The following is a 14305-nucleotide window of genomic DNA, read 5'->3' on the forward strand; positions in this document are numbered from 1 at the left end:
GTTGGATGCTGGGATGTGAACTTTCTGTGCTCGTGTTTTGTTGGATGCTGGGATGTGAACTTTTGTGTGATTGTTTTGTTGGATGCTGGGATGTGAACTTTTGTGTGATTGTTTTGTTGGATACTGGGATGTGAACTTTCTGTGCTCGTGTTTTGTTGGATGGTGGGATGTGAACTTTCTGTGCTCGTGTTTTGTTGTATGCTGGGATGTGAACTTTCTGTGCTCGTGTTTTGTTGGATGCTGGGATGTGAACTTTCTGTGCTCGTGTTTTGTTGGATGCTGCGATGTGAACTTTCTGTGCTCGTGTTTTGTTGGATGCTGCGATGTGAACTTTCTGTGCTCGTGTTTTGTTGGATGCTGGGATGTGAACTTTCTGTGCTCGTGTTTTGTTGGATGGTGGGATGTGAACTTTCTGTGCTCGTGTTTTGTTGTATGCTGGGATGTGAACTTTCTGTGCTCGTGTTTTGTTGGATGGTGGGATGTGAACTTTCTGTGCTCGTGTTTTGTTGTATGCTGGGATGTGAACTTTCTGTGCTCGTGTTTTGTTGGATGCTGGGATGTGAACTTTCTGTGCTCGTGTTTTGTTGGATGCTGCGATGTGAACTTTCTGTGCTCGTGTTTTGTTGGATGCTGGGATGTGAACTTTCTGTGCTCGTGTTTTGTTGGATGCTGGGATGTGAACTTTCTGTGCTCGTGTTTTGTTGGATGCTGGGATGTGAACTTTCTGTGCTCGTGTTTTGTTGGATGCTGGGATGTGAACTTTTGTGTGATTGTTTTGTTGGATGCTGGGATGTGAACTTTTGTGTGATTGTTTTGTTGGATGCTGGGATGTGAACTTTCTGTGCTCGTGTTTTGTTGGATGGTGGGATGTGAACTTTCTGTGCTCGTGTTTTGTTGTATGCTGGGATGTGAACTTTCTGTGCTCGTGTTTTGTTGGATGCTGGGATGTGAACTTTCTGTGCTCGTGTTTTGTTGGATGGTGCGATGTGAACTTTCTGTGCTCGTGTTTTGTTGTATGCTGGGATGTGAACTTTCTGTGCTCGTGTTTTGTTGGATGGTGGGATGTGAACTTTCTGTGCTTCTGTTTTGTTGTATGCTGGGATGTGAACTTTCTGTGCACGTGTTTTGTTGGATGGTGGGATGTGAACTTTCTGTGCTCGTGTTTTGTTGGATGCTGGGATGTGAACTTTTGTGTGATTGTTTTGTTGTATGCTGGGATGTGAACTTTCTGTGCTCGTGTTTTGTTGGATGGTGGGATGTGAACTTTCTGTGCTCGTGTTTTGTTGGATGCTGGGATGTGAACTTTCTGTGCTCGTGTTTTGTTGTATGCTGGGATGTGAACTTTCTGTGCTCGTGTTTTGTTGGATGCTGCGATGTGAACTTTCTGTGCTCGTGTTTTGTTGTATGCTGGGATGTAAACTTTCTGTGCTCGTGTTTTGTTGGGTGGTGGGATGTGAACTTTCTGTGCTCGTGTTTTGTTGGATGGTGGGATGTGAACTTTCTGTGCTTGTGTTTTGTTGGATGCTGGGATGTGAACTTTCTGTGCTCGTGTTTTGTTGGATGCTGGGATGTGAACTTTCTGTGCTCGTGTTTTGTTGGATACTGGGATGTGAACTTTCTGTGCTCGTGTTTTGTTGGGTGGTGGGATGTGAACTTTCTGTGCTAGTGTTTTTTTGGATGGTGGGATGTGAACTTTCTGTGCTTGTGTTTTGTTGGATGCTGGGATGTGAACTTTCTGTGCTCGTGTTTTGTTGGATGCTGGGATGTGAACTTTCTGTGCTTGTGTTTTGTTGGGTGGTGGGATGTGAACTTTCTGTGCTTGTGTTTTGTTGGATGCTGGGATGTGAACTTTCTGTGCTCGTGTTTTGTTGGATGCTGGGATGTGAACTTTCTGTACTTGTGTTTTGTTGGGTGGTGGGATGTGAACTTTCTGTGCTTGTGTTTTGTTGGATGCTGGGATGTGTACTTTCTGTGCTCGTGTTTTGTTGGATGCTGGGATGTGAACTTTTGTGTGATAGTTTTGTTGGATGCTGGGATGTGAACTTTTGTGTGATTGTTTTGTTGGATGCTGGGATGTGAACTTTTGTGTGATAGTTTTGTTGGATGCTGGGATGTGAACTTTTGTGTGATTGTTTTGTTGGATGCTGGGATGTGAACTTTTGTGTGATAGTTTTGTTGGATGCTGGGATGTGAACTTTTGTGTGATAGTTTTGTTGGATGCTGGGATGTGAACTTTCTGTGCTCTTGTTTTGTTGGATGCTGGGATGTGAACTTTCTGTGCTCGTGTTTTGTTGGATGCTGGGATGTGAACTTTTGTGTGATAGTTTTGTTGGATGCTGGGATGTGAACTTTCTGTGCTCGTGTCTTCTTGGATGCTGGGATGTGAACTTTTGTGTGATAGTTTTGTTGGATGGTGGGATGTGAACTTTCTGTGCTCGTGTTTTGTTGGATGCTGGGATGTGAACTTTTGTGTGTGATTGTTCAAAAGAGTTAACGATGCAAAGTCCACACTCACACATTTTGTTGACCGGAAAGTTATGGGCAGAATTGAAATAGATCTCGGCAATATGAAGCGAAATGAGCAGAATAATTCAAATCGGAAAAATTCGTTACAGAAAATATAGCGAGAAATAATTTAAAGTTCATGCGGATGTTTCATTCGTTAACATGTTTTCAGTTGAACTCCTCAAACAAGACACTGAAATATCTCTATAATTTCAATGCTTTTTATTTGAGAAGAAAACTACCTACGTTCATGTTGAAATGAGTACCTAAAAAATGTTATTATTTTTCGAAGATTTTTGAAGATTAAAAAAAATATTTTATTTGTTGTTTTTTTTTTTTCTGAATTTTAAATTTGTGACGTCACAAAATTGCTACCCCCCCCCCCTTTTTCACAAAGTGTCACATTTTCTCAAACCTCCCTCCCTCCCCCCTAGAGCGTGACGTCATTTACGAACGACGCCCTAAGCCAGGGATTCTCAGCCTGTGGATCGCGACCCCTTTGGGGGTCGATTGACGATTTGCCAAGGGTCGCCTAAGACGATTCAAAATATGGATTGTTATTGACTATTCATCTATTGCTGCATGTGTGTGTGCGGGGAGGGGGGTCGCGGCAGAGTGGGGGATTGTAAAAAGGGGTCGCCGAGCATAAAAGGTTGAGAACCGCTGCCCTAAGCCCAAAGATTTAGGAAGATCGCAGAAATGTACCCGTGAGTCACGTGACTACGAAAATCCAACACTGAACATAAATCTGTATATATAGTTATATGACTATGACACAGATGAAGCTTGTTACTATTGTCAATATAAGCCAGTACATGTTTTTACTTCCTAAGAGTACTATGAAAATGTAACACTTTTTAATGATGCATTTTTATTTTACTTAAAGTCGAGTCTAACTAACACCTTTAGAAAAGGGGCTGGTATTTTTATTACAAAACAAAAACAGTCGCGCATGCGCCTCACGCACGTCCTATGTCAACATGATGCCACATGCCACAGTTGGCATATCATGTTGACTTTTGGATCAACTCGTGCAAATAAAATATATGTCCTCGCAACCCATTCCAGGTGGCTCCAGCTTTGAAGATTGTACGTTCCATTTTGATATGCAGGCTACATGCCCAATGAGATACCAACATGCAATCACGAGGCTAGGAACAGCACAACATTTTTTGAAACACACGTGATATGTGGTGAAGAAACAAAGCAGAAGTGCCGCGTGATCAGCAAAGCTCCTATCGACATATAATATTCTGTTTCACTTGGCTGTCATACAATATTTATTTATTAAGGCGTGTTTCTTTAAAACAACAACAACAACTGTGTCACAAACACACAAAACAACTTGGTCTAAATAACGTCTTCAAATAGCAAGGAGATCATTCTGGGATGAGCTAGTTTCACTGGCGCACACTCTGTACTGCTACAACCAAAACAAATGTGTGCGGAGGTAATCAATAGGATGAATCCTGTTCTATCATAATAGGGTTTGTTGGACTAGTCCGTTTCGTTTCTTTGATTAAAAAGTATTGGGCCGGAAGTCGCTTTTTTCCCTACATATCTTTGTATTTTTCAGTTCACTTTTTAAATTAAACTGACATTATTATGCTATAATTTTAAGTGTAACTGATAGAGAAAAAAATTCTGCACAAAAATACGGGTAGTTGGGATATAACCCGATAGAGGCTATAAAAAGAAAAGACCTGAAACTAGCGCGTGAAACTACACATTTACAGTACTTTATTTGATGAGTATTTTACCCAAGATCTGTGTTGTTTTTTTAGGACTAGCTTATTTCATGTACCCGCAATTTTCCGATACACAATTTCATACAGAAAATAATTGTTGAAAAAAATTTTAGTTATATTAAACTTTAAATGATTACTTAAAAAGGTGTTACTCTAATCAATTTTGAATATTATTTTGTTATGAATGTCACTGTTTATTTTGTGTCTGTTCTAGTTTCTTAAATTTTTCTTGAGTAAAGGGGTCGTTTTTCTCCTAATGGGTATACCTGATTTCTCCAAGCAGCCTTTGTAAAATATTGGTCCTAAATAATGCTATGTTTATGATGAATGTACATGTTAGTTCAATATATTTTATATTACTAGGTAACTATAAATAACCGCATAAATAGAAGTAAGTTTAATTTTTTTTCCGTTAGATAAAGTCATATGGCAAATTTTTGTTTACATCCTAATTCTAAAAAGGAATAATAATAGAATTATACAGTAAAAATAATCACTAGATTTTTCTTTTAATAGTTTTGAAAATCTAACTGATAAGATTATAAAGAGAGTTTGTGTTTTTGCAGATGTACACAAGCTACATTATGAGTCCATCTCTTCTAATTGTTTAAAAATGAGTGTAAAAATGTAGGCTTCGATATTTTTAGCCTGAATTTAAGAAGTTACAAACTTCAAACAACTAATATATTGCCTCTTCCATAAAACTTTGTACTTCAAAAATAAATTTATCCAATGCTCGAAATCCAGCTTGTATACTTAGGCCCTATTTAAATCGATCCGGTATCAATGTATTAAGTAGCAATAACCCCGCAAAAAAAAAAAAAAATGAAAGTACCGGATCCTCTTTTTTTATTTTTACAAAAAAAAAAAGCACTTTATATACTTTCAGCCGACATGCCTTATTATTAAAAACACCTCTGTGTGAACTTCTCAATCATCTAGAGTCTTAGACAGTCATTATTTTAGACTAGATTTAAGTAGAGTCTAGACCTAGATTTAGTAGGCCTATTATTATAAAAATAATAATAATAATAATCAGTCATTATAGACATCATTCGCAATTTTATTATTAGGTCTAGGCATTGAAAAGTAAATCTATTAATAAACTATAATAGATCTAAGTCTAAGTACTAACTTATTAAATAAGTCATTATAAGTAGAAGTATTATAATGAATATTGTAAAGATCTAGATTGACTAGATTATAGATAGATCTATAGATAGATCTCTAGTTTAGTAGATTAAGTATAGAGTATAGCCTAGTAAACGTATTACAGTATTATTAGATCTATGTCTTATGTCTATATTTAATAATCTAATAATTAAAAAACTTTAGTCTTTATTAATATCTAGACTTTTTTCTAATAAAAACTGACTATAGGCATAGCATAGGCTAGACTCGGCAATCTAGTCTCAAGATAGAATCTATACTATTACTAGATCTATCCGATTTTTATATATAGATCTAGACTAGAATTAGATTATAGATCTAAATATACTAATGGAGAGATGATATGAGGTGTTAGCTCAGTGTTTCTCAAACTGTGCGCCGCGGTACACTAGTGTGCCACCGAAGATTTACAGGTGTGCCGCGGGGGTTTTCAGAACGCCACACTATTAAATGTTTATTTTACATTGCGATGACATCCCCACTTGCAACGACCAGTAATAGAAGTGCAGCGCTCCATAGTGACGGAAAGGGGTGTTAGCTATTCAGGTTAGGGAATTGTCCACTATACATATATTATTATAATGACTAAAAGTTGGCCGCCTTAGCAGACGCACAGCAGTTCTTGAATTGGCAACGATAATAATAAGCTTGCTATTCAAACTACAGTGGAAAAACTGTCGGAGATTGCACCGATGATTGTCCTTCCATGCAGGGAAATAGAAAGGGATTCGTCACTCTTGTAAGTCAAGAAAATCCAAATGTATTAGTTGTTCACTGCATGATCCACAGAGAAGATTTAGCCTTCAAATCTTTGCCGAAAGATTTGATGTCTGCTCTGGATCAAGTGATTGAAGTTGTAAACTTCATCAAATCTCGACCGCTTGCATCCCGACTTTTCTCTCAGCTCTGTGAAGCAATTAATTCAGACTACAAATGTCTTCTGTATCACACCAACGTTCGTTGGCTCTCCAGGTGGAAAAGTGTTAAAGGTGTCGTCCAACTCAAGGCTGAGCTGATTTCATTCTTGGAGGCTGAAAAAAAAAAGACTTTGGATTTTCTATTCATGACGAGACCGGTGGATTAAGGTGACATTTCTCTTTGATTTATTTGACAAATTAAATTCATTGAATTTAAGCCTTCAAGGACCATCGGAAACCATCATCACTGTATCCTCAAAACTGAAGTCATTTGGTGAAAAATTGTCTTTGTTGTAAAGTAAGATCTCTAAAGGAGTCCTGCTTTCCTACTTACATTGAATGTGCTTCAAATAAAGAACTCACCCCCGAAATTCTGGTCACTTTGTCACACCTGCAGTCAGCATTGCAGCATTACTTTCCAACAGTTGGAAGTAATGAGTGTGGATGGGTCAGTTATCCATTTGGAATCAATGAAGCTACTAATCTGACAACTGAAGAAGCAGAGCAGCTCATTGATTTAAAAAACGATGCAGTTTTTAAGTCAAGTTTTGCCGAGAAAGCTTGGATGTGTTTTGGATTTCAATCAACAAGTTATATCCTGCAATCAGTTTAAAAGCAATCAAAATAATTCTTCCATTTGCATCTTCATGGTTTTGTGAGTTTGGATTTTCAGCACTGACTGAAATCAAGTCTAGAGAGACTTCTTACAATAGACAATGAAATGCGAATTTGTTTGTCGACTCTGAAGCCTCGATTAGATCGCATTCGCTCTCAAAAAACAGGCACACCCTTCACATTAAATGTAATACTTAAAAACAGGTAAAATCTTTTTTTCTTTTTATTATAAAACAATTGTTGCTGTTCGTGGTGTGCCGCGACATTTTTGTAGTTTGTTTACTGTGCCGGCAGACAAAAAAGTTTGAGAAACACTGTGTTAGCTAATAGCGTTACACAAGAAACAAACCTGGGTTTTTCTAAACTCTAATAGTTGGTATGTAATAGTAAAACAGCACCTACCTAAATAAATCGTAACTAGCAATCAAAAACCTATATTTATTGTAGTATATATAGGTCTGTGATTGTATTTTATTTAGCCTTCGTAACTTCTTCTATAGAGAAATGACTTTCGTAATTTCTTTTACTGAAAATTGGGCTATTCGCGTCTGACACATATAAAATTTTTATGTTCAGCAACAAACCCTATTGGACAGGTCCTATCTAGATCTAGTGAACATCGATGTTCCAGATCAAGATTTATTAGGCCTACAGTTCTAGATCTAGTGAACACTGATGTTCCAGATCAAGATTTATTACAGATCTAGATCTAGTGAACACTGATGTTCCAGATCCAACATTTATTACAGATCTAGATCTAGTGAACACTGATGTTCCAGATCAAGATTTATTACAGATCTAGATCTAGTGAACACTGATGTTCCAGATCAAGATTTATTACAGATCTAGATCTAGTGAACACTGATGTTCCAGATCAAGATTTATTACAGATCTAGATCTAGTGAACACTGATGTTCCAGATCCAACATTTATTATAAATCTAGATCTAGTGAACACTGATGTTCCAGATTCAACATTTATTATAAATCTAGATCTAGTGAACACTTGCGTGCCAGAGCCAAGATGCATTACAGATCAAGTGAACACTGGCGTGCCAGAGCCAAGCTTTATTTTGGATCTCGATGCCCTTTGGACAGGTCGACTATTTCTGTGACGAAGGATCGGGACTTCTTTCTCACCTCCATCAACACACACACACACACAAAATTGAGTCTCTCCTAAACAATTAAGAGCTGAAATTCCTGAGTCCGCCTCAAACTTTAGAACCTCAGTCCATTACAACACTCGCCCTGATGCAGATGTACCACAGATTAAGTGTACAGTCACTAGTCACATGAAATTCGTAATGCTTCATTATTGTTTGAATCCTATTTAAACTCTATTACCAAGTCAAGGAGTTTATTTAACAACTAGCATGTGATGATCAAACCGAGGCCAGATGGGAACTGCAGAAACTGGCAAATGATCAACACTAAATGTTATGTTGTAATTGGCTTACTCCCTCCTCCCCAAACACTAACTTTACTACAGTTGTAAAGATCAGAGGCAGCTCGAAGACGTAGGCCTACACACACACAATAGGAGGGGGGGGGAGGAATTAATTCGTTCTCATTAATGCAATTAAAATGTTTTGCAGACGAAAAAAAAAACAAAGTTGTTTTTTTTTTATATTATTTGAAAATGTTAGTGATAAATAAAAAAAAAAGATGGATGGATTGCTCGTAAAAGTAAATGAATCAAACCGATGTAACGAGAGATCCCCGTTCCTCCCTCTTTTTATCAGATATTGTGTAGCCTCTGGTCGTGTCTTCTCTCTCTCTGGCATAATGTTAATGCTGAAAAAAACAACAACCTCTACAATTCCTTATATTCTATGACGGTTATTCTGTTCCTATTGCTCTTCAACTCTGTTGTGTTTGATGGAGGTAATACTGTCTGATGTGACGTCCAGCCAGGGGCGGACTGGGTGTCAAAATCGGCCCGGGATTTCTATGCTATTCGTCCCACAAATTCTATACCATATGATGGGCATCCATTTCTAGGTCTACCTGTCCTCAAAATCATTATGTTAAGCTTGATAATGTATCGATATGTATGCATACAATGAACTCTGTATCTTTATAAGAAATATAGACCTTATGCCGATTTTTAATCGCTAAGTATGTAGGCCCTAAAAGGATGAAGCCCACTAGTAGCACTGTCTACGTATGACGGCTATTACATTATTTCGGAAAATGTGCTAAATTAAGGTGGTATTACACTGTAGAGTCTGTGAAAGGTTTGTTTTTAAACACGGCGCTCTGATGGACCTTTTTATAAGAGAATGTTATAAAACCTTTAACAATTTCATGCGTGCCATAGTGGCATTGATGGCGGCCAGTTCGGTGGCTCTACGGCCCCTATAGCCAGTCCGCCCATGCGTCCAGCGCTAAGAAGTGGATGTTGCTGGACTTTCTCACTAACACACGCTTTATCATTTCAGTGATACAAACATAAAAAGACAACGATTTGAAGAAAATATGATGAAAATAATATTGGTAAGTGTTGAGGAATATGAAGGAGACCTATCTCTATCATGCTATTGCTTTTGTCTGGAAAGAGTGGATCAGATTATCTCTATCACGCTAACTATTGCTTCTGTCTGGAAAGAGTGGATCAGATTATCTCCACCACGCTAACTATTGCTTCTGTCTGGAAAGAGTGGATCAGATTATCTCCACCACGCTAACTATTGCTTCTGTCTGGAAAGAGTGGATCAGATTATCTCTATCACGCTATACGTATTGCTTCTGTCTGGAAAGAGTGGATCTGATTATCTCTATCAAGCTATACGTATTGCTTCTGTCTGGAAAGAGTGGATCAGATTATCTCTATCAAGCTATACGTATTGCTTCTGTCTGGAAAGAGTGGATCAGATTATCTCTATCACGCTATACGTATTGCTTCTGTCTGGAAAGAGTGGATCTGATTATCTCTATCAAGCTATACGTATTGCTTCTGTCTGGAAAGAGTGGATCAGATTATCTCTATCAAGCTATACGTATTGCTTCTGTCTGGAAAGAGTGGATCAGATTATCTCTATCAAGCTATACGTATTGCTTCTGTCTGGAAAGAGTGGATCAGATTATCTCTATCACGCTATACGTATTGCTTCTGTCTGGAAAGAGTGGATCAGATTATCTCTATCAAGCTATACGTATTGCTTCTGTCTGGAAAGAGGGGACAAGATTATCTCTATCAAGCTATACGTATTGCTTCTGTCTGGAAAGAGTGGATCAGATTATCTCTATCACGCTATACGTATTGCTTCTGTCTGGAAAGAGTGGATCAGATTATCTCTATCAAGCTATACGTATTGCTTCTGTCTGGAAAGAGTGGATCAGATTATCTCTATCACGCTATACGTATTGCTTCTGTCTGGAAAGAGTGGATCAGATTATCTCTATCACGCTATACGTATTGCTTCTGTCTGGAAAGAGTGGATCAGATTATCTCTATCAAGCTATACGTATTGCTTCTGTCTGGAAAGAGTGGATCAGATTATCTCTATCACGCTATACGTATTGCTTCTGTCTGGAAAGAGTGGATCAGATTATCTCTATCAAGCTATACGTATTGCTTCTGTCTGGAAAGAGTGGATCAGATTATCTCTATCAAGCTATACGTATTGCTTCTGTCTGGAAAGAGTGGATCAGATTATCTCTATCAAGCTATACGTATTGCTTCTGTCTGGAAAGAGTGGATCAGATTATCTCTATCACGCTATACGTATTGCTTCTGTCTGGAAAGAGTGGATCAGATTATCTCTATCAAGCTATACGTATTGCTTCTGTCTGGAAAGAGGGGACAAGATTATCTCTATCAAGCTATACGTATTGCTTCTGTCTGGAAAGAGTGGATCAGATTATCTCTATCACGCTATACGTATTGCTTCTGTCTGGAAAGAGTGGATCAGATTATCTCTATCAAGCTATACGTATTGCTTCTGTCTGGAAAGAGTGGATCAGATTATCTCTATCAAGCTATACGTATTGCTTCTGTCTGGAAAGAGTGGATCAGATTATCTCTATCAAGCTATACGTATTGCTTCTGTCTGGAAAGAGTGGATCAGATTATCTCTATCACGCTATACGTATTGCTTCTGTCTGGAAAGAGTGGATCAGATTATCTCTATCAAGCTATACGTATTGCTTCTGTCTGGAAAGAGTGGATCAGATTATCTCTATCAAGCTATACGTATTGCTTCTGTCTGGAAAGAGTGGATCAGATTATCTCTATCAAGCTATACGTATTGCTTCTGTCTGGAAAGAGTGGATCAGATTATCTCTATCACGCTATACGTATTGCTTCTGTCTGGAAAGAGTGGATCAGATTATCTCTATCACGCTATACGTATTGCTTCTGTCTGGAAAGAGTGGATCAGATTATCTCTATCACGCTATACGTATTGCTTCTGTCTGGAAAGAGTGGATCAGATTATCTCTATCACGCTATACGTATTGCTTCTGTCTGGAAAGAGTGGATCAGATTATCTCTATCACGCTATACGTATTGCTTCTGTCTGGAAAGAGTGGATCAGATTATCTCTATCAAGCTATACGTATTGCTTCTGTCTGGAAAGAGTGGATCAGATTATCTCTATCAAGCTATACGTATTGCTTCTGTCTGGAAAGAGTGGATCAGATTATCTCTATCAAGCTATACGTATTGCTTCTAACTGAAGGAATGAACCAACTTATTTCTATCGTCAGACAACCTATTGCTTCTAGTTATAACTAGGAGTGAACAGACTTATCTCTATCATGGTACCACATAATCATAATGCTTTTGACTTATGAAAGTGAAGAGCTTAGTTTTCTGTGCAACACTCTGATTGCTGATTATGTTTAGTAAAGTTAGGATAAGAATATAGCCTCACTTTGCTGATTATGTAATGTAAAGTTAGGATAAGAATATAGCCTCATTTTGCTGATTATGTAATGTAAAGTTAGGATAAGAATATAGCCTCACTTTGCTGATTATGTAATGTAAAGTTAGGATAAGAATATAACCTTACTTTCCTGATTATGTAATGTAAAGTTAGGATAAGAATATAGCCTTACTTTCCTGATTATGTAATGTAAAGTTAGGATAAGAATATAGCCTCCCTTTGCTGATTATGTAAAGTTAGGATAAGAATATAGCCTCACTTTGCTGATTATGTAAAGTTAGGATAAGAATATAACATCACTTTGCTGATTATGTTTAGCGAACATTATATTTTGTTTTCTATAGTTACTGTATGTTGTTGTTTTTTTATGTGTAATGTACAAATTTCAAGACAATTATCCTCATGGATAATAATGAATATTATTATCAACAAAAAAAAAGTTTTGACATATTCTTTCAAAAAACAATTGATTGGCAACATCAAGAGAGTAAAAAATAAAAAAAAAACAATTAGAACACTTATTGTAACATCTTTAGTCTGCTTTAAAAGAATAACACAAACACAAATTGGAATATATAGAGAGAGATAAATGTTAAATTTTTACTTTGATTTCATTGATGGCCAATGTGAATGGTCTTTGTAAGGTTGTGGAAAAAAAATTCTCAAAGCAAATTTTGAAAGGGTAGGCATCTTACACATTACCATATTTTCAGCAATAATAATTAATTTTAGACTAAAATAAAAGGTAGATTTATTTTTATATGAGCTACCAGTCTCACAATATGCCTTTTTTTTTGTAGCTGGGTGAATCTCCATTTTTATATTTATAAGATTGTTGAGTGATTTCAACCATTCTATACAATGACAACTGAACTATTCACACATTAAGTTTTTATATTGTTTATTTCTATTTGTTACTTCTAAAGACATGAAGTTCTAGCTTTTCCTTTAGAAATTAATAATAATAAATCAACAAAAAAAAAAAAAAAAGAAATTTGTATGAGATAAAAATGGTAGACTAGTTTCTAAAAAGTACTTACCTTAAAGCAAGAGACCAAACACATATACAAATCATGCTGAGTGTGAAAAAATCTGTTTATTAAAAAAAAAAAAAAAATGTGTAGGTAGAAACAGATCTTCAGAGTAAAGCAGAAGACAAACAATGTCAGTTAGTGAAAAATAAATCACAATTTATTTACTAATTTTAGGTTGGTATGGAATTAAGAACAAAAATGAAGTACATTGCAATATTTATGAGTCAGGTGTATAATTAAAGACTCTGCACTTTTTGAAAAAAGTTATCTAATATAGGAGGTTCTACTTTTTAAAGTTCAGAATAAAATGTAATGTTATTAAGTTATATAATTATATAGCTTTTTAATTGTAGTAAAATCTTATATATTGTTTGTTCTGTTTTTTTTGCAAACACAAGTTTAGGACATCAAATGTGCAAAACAACTTTTAAAGTGTTACAATATTTCAACTGATAAACCTATTAGGTCAAAAGTTAGAAATTAATCATATTAATGGTTTGCTGATCTGTTATGAATTTATTGAAGGCTCAGAAGCTCAATTAGGGAAGTAAAAAACAACAACAATAAAACATCATGAATGTCAATATAACCAAATTGGTTGAAGACTTTAATATAGAGAAACTGTTTCCCTTAATCTCAATCTAATAAAAAATTTAAAAAAATAAAACCAAACTCAAATCTCACACACATACACAAGCCATTTCAAACCATGGGATAAATTAAAGTGTTCATATTATTTTAATGATATAATTGTTATTATCCCTGCTTTATTTTTTATATTTTTTTTGCATGTTTGTTTTACAAAACATCCAAATTGTTTCTGTATTTTTTTAAAACCTGGGACAGTTCAACACAGAAGTGTTAATGCTCCACAATACAGGTTTACAAAATCTATCCAGAGATTAAGAAATTACTCATAAGTGGCATCAGAAGTGACCATGAAAAAAAAAGAAAACTATGTCTTACATTCAACTAATTATTTCAATTGTACACAATTTAAACCATAAATGCACCATCTTTATCTAACCACTCTCTCCTACTCGTGTTAAATTCTATTTCTTTTTTTTTTTTAGCACAAAACCCTTAGACATAATGAGAACCTAATCCTACATATTGCCCCCATAAATACACTATAAGCATTGGTAAAATTCTTTAAAAATACTTTTTTTTTTTCGTTTGCATAAAATTGTTAAATAATTTTCTTATTAAAATTTCTTTAACAATCCCAGGGAGGTAACTCAACGTTGCAATTGTTTTAAGGTAAGAACTCTTCTAATCCCACAGAAATTCTAAAATAAATTTTATCTGAAGCTAATGTCTTAATGTCACCAGACCTTTTCACTACTAAGCATGCCATTTCTATAGATAGACCATACTTTGTATATGACATTAATAGAGTAATTCTAAAACTAGAAAACTACACCA

General features: G+C 36.1%; 1 protein-coding gene across 2 annotated transcripts in view; it reads right to left on the reverse strand.

Moving 5' to 3' along the window:
- Positions 1–14305, reverse strand: part of LOC106051103 (mucin-2-like) — a 110805-nt gene that overhangs the window by 87394 nt on the left and 9106 nt on the right. For both annotated transcript variants that reach the window (XM_056020299.1, XM_056020298.1), the window contains exon 2: positions 12887–12938. The gene's annotated coding sequence lies outside the window, so the exon portion shown is untranslated. The remainder of the gene's footprint in view (positions 1–12886; positions 12939–14305) is intronic.

Source organism: Biomphalaria glabrata, chromosome 2, assembly GCF_947242115.1.
Source record: "Biomphalaria glabrata chromosome 2, xgBioGlab47.1, whole genome shotgun sequence".
In the NCBI taxonomy this organism is placed as follows: Eukaryota; Metazoa; Mollusca; class Gastropoda; family Planorbidae; genus Biomphalaria; species Biomphalaria glabrata.